The following is an 8,810-nucleotide window of genomic DNA, read 5'->3' as shown; positions in this document are numbered from 1 at the left end:
GATGCCATCATTATCTTCGTTTTACAGATGACAAACTGAAGCCAGAGGGACTGAGCAGCTGGTCCACAGTCGCACAGGTAGTCAAGGGACCCAGCGTCTGAACCCAAGCAGGCTGGCCCCAGAGGCCCTGCCCCTGACAGTTACTAAGACTACACAGACAGACGCTGGATTTTCAGTCACTAATGTCATGGATGCTTACGAGATTATGAGTTGGTTTAGCATGAAAATGGGGATCATGTGAAGTTTTCATTGATCCAAAACAGTTAAACACCAGACACAGCAATATGTCTTCACTTCCTAAATTACCTGCTGATTATCGATTCCGTGTTGCTTGATCTGCAAGGAGGAAGATAATTGTTACAGTGGACTCCTGACCCAGAATTGCTTTTTGAGTTAAAAAAGCATCAATGTTTTTCTTACTATATGAAATTAAAGGTTCCTTTTCCAATTTTGTTTTTTACTTTTTCTGTATTCTATACTGTATTACAAATCTGAAGTCATTCCTTTTTGTTCTTCAGGAATTGTTAATTTGAAACAATACAAGGATGCTGGAGAGAAAACATTCCTATCTTTTATTTTGATGGTAGAATACCGTCTAGTTTTAAAGTTTAGAAGTGTAAATGTCATTTGAATATCTGAGATATATAGATAGATACAAACACACTCCATTCCGTCTAATTTATGGATTCTGGGATAGCCGTGAACATATATATCTAGATTTTGCGACTTACTTGGCTTGTAACGCAGCCCACGGTAAAACCCCTGACGTTGTGCCATGTTCTTCTGTTTCCTACCCACTCGGGAGTCTACGATTATGATGAAGTTGCTGTAACATTCTTCATGCAAATAACTCCTCACTATCTCCTAAATGTAATTATTTGGCTCTGAGTAGATTTGTTCGTTTATGTCTTTGTCACTTTCCCTTCAAATTTCTTCTACTATTCGTTATCTTTGGTATAAATTTTGCCGTGCCTCCTTTGTTCATTTGTAATCTACTATACGTTCCTAACGTGGTTTTGTCGATGCTGCCTGTCAGTCCCCTCTCTCCGCCCTCTTCCTGCCGGGGGCAGAATGTGCACCGAGCAGCGCCTTCTCCTGCCACCTGCCTCCCCGGCACACGGGCTGCCTGGCGCTGAGATGCAGGTCCTACCGGCGCCGTGTCGCTCTCTGAGACGTCCACGTCTCTGGAGTCAGACCTTCTTAGTCTCACCTTTATGGAAAGTCAGAGACTAGATAAATTGCTGTTTCTTACTCAGATTTGTATTGCTCATAATACATTCTGTTTCATTGCTCCAGGACACTTCTCTTCACACACAATCGCCCCGTATTCTCACTCATCCTGCTTCGGCCTTTTCTTTTTCTGTAGCCCGTGGTCGTGAAAAGGTTGGCCGTGGGCACACCCAGTGGTTAGCTGTGGGAAGAGTTCACAGTCTAATGACAAACAGCATGTACTTAATGTTCACATGCATGTATGTCTGTATATGTAGTTTTTAAGAGAGTCATAGATAGGAGTTTGCATCTAAAAACATTAAAATGAAACATTTGTAAATGCCAACATAATACTCGGGAAAAAAGAACCACAGTTACTTGTTGGCTTTTTTGGTTCAGTTTTTGTGACGACAGAGCTGTTAGATTTGGTGTTTGAGTGGTGCAGTTTGTCCCCAGGGCCTTTATTTTTACCACCATGGAGTAAAAATTGGGAAAATGACTGGACTTTGTGCGTGCACCAGGTTTGAGATTGTCGAGCGGTGTGATGTTCAAAAACTCTCATTGAGGGTTTGGGACTCTCTTCTGTCGCTCCGTGTGTCCAGTTTCAAGTCGAAGCCGGGCAGAGCCCAGTTAAGTGCGGCGCAGGGAGGGTGGAGAGCCACACCAGTGCCGCAGGGACCGCCGCGGGTGCTCAGCGTGGCTGGTGGGGCAGACAGGTCACCACGCGGGGTGGGGGCCCGGAGCAGGGGCGGGGAAGCCCATCGCAGCCGTCGTGGGACGTGATGACAGTAAGCCCGGGAGGGAACGCTCGCTGGAGACGTGGAGGAAGCCTGTCAGCGGGCCGCGTATCCAGCCTCCGCGCGATTAGTCAGAAGGAGGACTCTTGGCCCGTGCCAGGATGGGAAGCCAGTTACGAGGCAGGTTCCAGGAGAGGGACTCAGAGGTGAGGAGGAAGACAGGCGGTGCAGAACTGAGGTTTGCACGAGCCAAGGACAAGACTGGACCAAGACAAGTTCAGGAAAAGCTTCGAGTCGCACCGTCATCGTATTAAAGGTCCGTGGTGAGAAGCAGCTCATGAGCTGGCTGGCTGGCGTCACCGTGTGTGAGCGGCGGGCAGCAGCCCTCTCCTCCCTCCGCTGTTGTGATGTCGACACCTGTCTGCTTGGGGATTATCTGATTTCCCTCCCGTGTCTCTTCTTGTCCCCGTTGGCACGGAAACCCTAGGCAGCCGCAAGCAGACTCGACCAGACGGCTGCAAGTGGCCGTGACTCAGCATCACCGTGTGACGGTGCGAAACACTCAAAGGCGCTGGGCGCGTGGTGCACGGAGGTGCGCAGAGCTTCGTGGAAAGGGAAGGGATGTCTCGGCGCGCGGCCTCGGCGGCTCTGCGCGCTGGGCACTCGCAGTCGCGCTGTGACGCGGAGCAGACCGCACGTCCCTTCTGATCATGACCCCAGAGCACGGGCAAATGCTCAATTTACAACATGTGCAGATGGTGTCAAGAAATCAGTAGGGAAAGGGAAGTTCAAATTAAAAACAATGAGCAGAAGTGTTTCCTACTCAGGTCTTTTGTCTACTTTTGTCTAAAGCAGAGATCGGCAAAGTTTTCTGTAAAGGACCAAGTGGTCAATATTTTAGGTTTGCAGGCCGTACAGACTCTGTCACGAGACTGTCTCTGTAGTGTGAAAACAGCAGTAGATGTTCCGTAAATGAGTAGGCAGAGCGTTGTGCTGATAAAACTTTATTTATAAAATGAAAACAGGCAGCAGGCTGGATTTGGACCATGGGCCATAGTTCGCCAACCCCTGATCTAAAGAAAATGGCATTTTTACCCACAAATATATGTAATATACTGTTTCCGTTGACCAGAGGAAAAAATATATTCATGGTACCTGAAAAAGGAAAAGACACCTTTAAGTGATTTCTCTTCTTCTTTTTTCTTGGATAAATGGTAATATTTGTCATTTTGATTTAGTTAAATATTAATTACTGAGTGCCAGTTAGGTTTCTGATCAGTACTGGAGGACGATTAAACTAACATCCTGGCATCCTGCGGCCTTTGATCTCCAGGAGCGCAGTGCACCGGCAGTGGGGTCATGTGGCAAAGCAGGGGATGAGCGGCAGGGAGGGCGCGTGTGGGGACACTCGAAAAGGCAGAGACGAACGTGAACTGGAGGAGTCTGGTCTCCATGTGGGGGTGCGGCTGGGGATGAGTCCTGGAGGCCAGCAAAGGGGACAAAGGACAGCGTCTGGGGAGGGGTGAGGCGTAGCACCAGGGGGAGCCGGAACAAGGACGGCACTCTCGGATAGCAGGGAAACCAGGCTCGCCGGGGCAAGGTGGCCACGCCGGCTGTGCCTCCTCACCTTCATCCCTACGACGAGGACAGTCATAGTCGCTTCCTTATGGGACTGTCGTGAGGATCTAAAAAGTTAATATCTGTGAAGCACGTAGAGCAGTTCCTGGCACACAGCAAATGCTATGTAAGTGTTTTTCAAACACGTAAATGAGGAGGTAGGGGCAGAGGCGGTGGCTGGCCGATTCGACATGGTAACACGGAGTCAGACTGGGGACAGGATAATTTTCCAAAACCACCTTGATCGTGGAGCTCTACAGGCAGGAACCTGCAGTGTCCAAAAGCCAAACCCAACTGGGCACTGACGACGGTCCCTGACCTAAAGGAGCGGCAGTGAGTGAGGAATGGAAAGGCAACTGCAGTTCCAGCGCACTAAGCCGCTGCAGGGGAACGCCAGCGGGGAGAGCTGCCACGTGGGAAGACTGCGCGTGCTTTTGCACGGCTTGTAGCAGAGGTGCCGGTTCGTGCGAAGGCCCAGTGGAGACAGCCTGAGGGCAGAGGGTGGCTCGAACTGGGGCCCGAGGTAGACTTGGGCGCCATCAGCACAGTGGACACCACTGAAGTGTTGAGACCAAGGACTCGGGCAAGAGGAGCAGAGCATTGAGCCTGGAACTTGCCGCTCACCTTCATTACCTGCGAGAGAGGACCTGCTGCCGGCAGCCCAGGTGCGGGTGATGGGGAAGCGGGTGCAGGACGCTCTGCGTCCCCTTCCTTGGAAGTGCAGGCCGGGGGCGCGGTTCGTGGCAGGCGGAGTGTGAGTTGCTAAGCGCACAGCAGTCTGGAGAACAGATCCCATCGTGAGCAGCCCTGCAGAGCCACACACGGCGCCGCCCTCCGAGCGCTAGGCAGTCCGGTCTTGGTCCCCGTGGGGGTTTCTTTCCTGCCCCTGAGAAGCAGCGTCCTGACTTGGCGGGCGGCTGAGGAAGGCTCTGGCCACGGTGCCAGCCCCAGTGATGCCCCAGACGCCTTCCTTTTAATGAAGCCCCAGCTTTTCTCTTCTTCCTCTCGCCTTTTTTTTTAATTGCAATGAAAGGTGGTTACTAGCGAAACATAATGGAGCCCTGGCCGCATTTCATTCATTTTAATTTAAGCTGTTAGGATGCGATTGTTAGCAGACCTGCGAAGCAATCAGCCGGCCAGTGGGATTCCATTTTAACAAGGGGCACAGGACTCCCCACGCCAGCTCCAGTGTGGACGAGCAGCGTAAGGCCCCCTGTTGGCTCAGAATACAGAACGTGAGTCACAGCCCTGTTCCCGCCTCCTTTCCTGCTTCCAAGCTGATGACTCGGCTGGAACAGACCGTGCATCCCCCACCCCTTATCTTCTCTGCACATTCTAGTGGGGATTACTGAATAAATCCAGTGGAAATTCACTTTTCATGCTGACGAACTCAAAGGCTTTCAAAGTTAGACCAAAACAACGAACTCTGAAGTGTACTGAAAAATTTGAAAATGTGCTCTTTGATCCGGAGGTTGCCCTCATTCTGGCAACTTCTCCTTGGAAGTTCTGCCATTTTCTAAAAGTTCCATATGTGCTTCAGGGATGAAACCGTTTCCTCCCAGCCCCAAATCCTACGTCTGGGCTGGGAGAGCTGACAGCTGCTGTGCTGGGCCTTGCGTCCCGCCGCCTTCCTGCTGGGACAGAGCCCAGGGGACAGTTTCGCCTCGATTCTGAAGTCCGGTCATCCACGGGAAGACAGTGGCACGAGGAAGTCTAGCTCCACCCTCCTGGTTCTCCAATAAAGGGAGAGGGGCCAGCGTCGTTCTAATAGAGAGATTTAGGTAGCATTTCCAAACCCAGTCTGAACAGAGAAAATTGTTGAAGCAGCATGAGAAAGCCACAGGGAGATGCCTAGAAGGGAGAGGGGCTGTGATTCACGTGCACATTTTGGGCAGTGGAATACCATGTAGCCAATAAAAATGATTAAATAGTGTGGCCGAAGTAGACTTACTGTCATTAAAGCACGTTTGCCAATATTGGAACATTTAAAAAGCATTTTAGAATATTTCAAAATATTACATGCACACACATATATAATCATCAGAAAAGAAAAAAGAGTAGACGGATCGATAACAAAATTATCACCCGTGCTATTGCAGGTGCTTTTTACTTTCCTTTCGATGGTTTTAAAAAATGAGCTTGTATAATTAAAAAATGGTTATGCAAAATGCACTACCTTCTCCTGAAGCAGGAAAACCGGCCTGCAGGTTGTGCGAGCGTGAAAAGCCTCGGCTTACGGCGTTTCAGAGGGTCCCGGCGAGGGGCAGGCGTCCTAGGGGAGGTTAACCCCTGACAACCTTTCCCTAGGGTCCATCACTGAACTAAGTATCTAACAGTGTCTAGCTAGTTACTAGGGAACTAGGGAACTTTCTCTCTCTCCACCCATCTAACCCTCTAGCACGTGTATTCGTTAAACTCATTTTCAAAACGGTGCAAAATAAAGGCTCTGAATCTCAAAGAAACGCTTACACGTTGCCGGTGAGGTTTTCTTTTCCCCCGTCAGGGAGTGAAATAAGTTGTTCGCTGATTCACTCATGAATTAATTTATCCATTTTCTCACAAATATTTATTAAGCACCTACCATAAGCCGGGTACGTCAGGAATCCTAAGATTAAACCGTTAGGATATTTTTCATTGTTCAAGTTTTCTGTCTTCAATCCTAGTATGTGTGTTCCTCTCAGTACAGGAGGTCGAGGGAGACTACGTACCGTCTTGGTTTATAACAGTGGCAGTTTCTCTACAAGTACTATTGAAGTTATGTCAAAACTGAGCATCTTTTCAAGAAGGGCCATGTACGACACTGGTAAAACTCTCCAAACCCGTGCTGTCCAATACCGTAGCCACTAACTAACTACATGTGGCTACGTAAATTTAAATTTAATTGAAAATTTGGTTCCCTGGTCACTCTGGCCACATTTCGGGAGCTGAACATGCAGATGTGGCCGGGGGCTACCATGCTGGACAGAACATTTTCATCATCAGAGAAAGTTCTCTTGGACGGTGCTGATCTAAACCTAATTGCCGAGGGCACTTTATATAAAGAGGCATTTTTCGTACTTCTTCTCTCCACCTATTAATAGTTCAGATGTTTATGGGTCGTTAACTACTTTCTTTCATCCCTCCTGCGCTGAGCTCTTGCTCTGGACTCTCTGGGTGTCTCTCAGCACCTGCCGCAGAGAGCGGGCTTCACGGGGCCAGGTCAGTCCGTTTACACACTTAAGTACATTTATATAAATTAGGTTAAATATTAATTTGAAATGGTTGTAAATGAGATTTGAGGTTTAAATAAAAAGTCTGTATAACTTTACTTAAAACATGTTCATTAGTGTTACATGGTTAAACTGTAACTAATCTGGAATCTTCGTTAGGTAGCCAGTTTCCACTGGGTTTTGCTGTAGTACATGATGCCAAAAATCCCAGTGACTTTAACCACAGATGTTGCTCACTCCCTTAATAAAAGGTGAAATGATCTAATTCCTGGGTTTCATTTCAGTAGCAACTTAAAGACTAAATCACAACCCAAGAGTTTTCCAAAGTTCCTTACAATCGCACTGAACTGAATCTCCCTTAGAAAAATGTCTAGAAAGGACAAACACATGACCACTAGTTATTGTTCTACTTTATTTTTGCTTAAAGGCAGCATTACTTTTTAAGTAGAAAATGCATTTACTTTTTTAATGTGAAGCCCATCCGCAAAGGCTCCATACTGTCCAATTCCGACTGTATTCCGTTCTGGAGAAGGCAGAACTGTCATGACAGTGAAAGGATCAGTGGTTGCCAGGGGTTGGAGGGGTGAGGAATGCGTTAACAGAGGACAGGGATTGTTGGGCAGTGAAACCGCTGTGTATGACACCGTGACGGTAGAAGCATGTCATTGTACACTTGTCACTACCCACAGGATGTACAGCACCACCAGTGAACAACATGCTTTAGTTTTCCTGTTTGGGGCCTCACAGAGGAAGAATCATCACACGTACACTCTTTTGTATCTTCTTTTGCTAAAATTTTGTTTATGAGACTCAATCGTGTATTTTTAATTTTATTGTTTCATTGACAAATAATTGTACATATTCGTGGGGTACATAGTGATGTTTCAAAGAAGGTATATTGTGATCAGATCAAGATAATTGGGATATCCATGATCTCAGACATCATCCGTGTTTTTCAGCGTTGGTTAGCATTATGTTAAATCTTGGCTCTGAGTAGTTCATTGTAGCACCTTTAAGAGGAGAGCTCAAATCAATGCCTGCTATTGTGCTCTGGGAAGGGTTGGGGCAGAAGGAAATGTATAAAGAAAATGTTGGCCGGGCGCGGTGCTGCCACCTGTAATCCTAGCACTCTGGGAGGCCGAGGCGGGAGGATCAAGTGAGCCAGGAGTCTGAGGTTGCAGTGAGCTATGGTGACGCCACTGCACCCTACACAGGGCCACAGAGCGGGACTCTGTCTCAGAAAAAAAAAGTATATTATTTAATTTGTTTTAAAGTGCAATTTATTACTTCTGTAATCTTTAAAAGTATATAAATTTGTGAAAGTTCTAGTGCAGTATAGAAAAGGCGTTTAAAAAGGTAATGCAACACATGCCCAGAAACTTTGCAAAAAATATAAATTTATAAAAAAGTAAACGCTGAAAACTTGAATACAAACATTTTTGTGTTATCGTTTCAGATTTAAAGTATTCAAATATAGTAGTTTAAGTAACTAGCAGAGTGTACTTACCCTACAACGGACCGTTTCTTCCCTCTTTAGGAAACAGAAAAAGGGTACAGTCTTAATCTGGTAGGATATTTCTCTCGTTTTATTTTTAGTAACACTGTGAAGGAAACACTCTGTCCTTGGGAAGGCATGGTTTCTGAAATATGTAAATTTAAATGGTATCTTCCTTTTAGGTAAATAGGAGTTGGGTAATTCCTGGCTAAGTATAAAAGCAGAATTTTGCAAAGTGGCCAGGGCCTGGTTCTCCCGTTCTGTGCGGGGCAGCTGAGGACCGGGAATGGGGGAGCCTCAAAATTCCGCTGCTGCTCTGAGATTTTGTGGTTTCATTTTTTTTTTTGTAATTTAGGAATTTAAACCATCTGGAATTTATGTTGTCAGATAGTGTGAGGCCGTCATATAGCGTAAGACACAGATGGAAATTTATTTTTCCTGCAGTTTAGTACTGATGCGTGCTCGCTCACCGATTTGAAACGGCACCTTTATCGGTCTCTAAAGTACTCATGCTTGTGGCCGTTCCTGATCCCCTGTCCTGTG

The sequence above is a fragment of the Propithecus coquereli genome, unplaced genomic scaffold (genome assembly GCF_000956105.1).
Source record: "Propithecus coquereli isolate 6110/MARCELLA unplaced genomic scaffold, Pcoq_1.0 Scaffold53, whole genome shotgun sequence".
In the NCBI taxonomy this organism is placed as follows: domain Eukaryota; kingdom Metazoa; phylum Chordata; class Mammalia; order Primates; family Indriidae; genus Propithecus; species Propithecus coquereli.
This window is presented reverse-complemented; position numbering follows the sequence as displayed.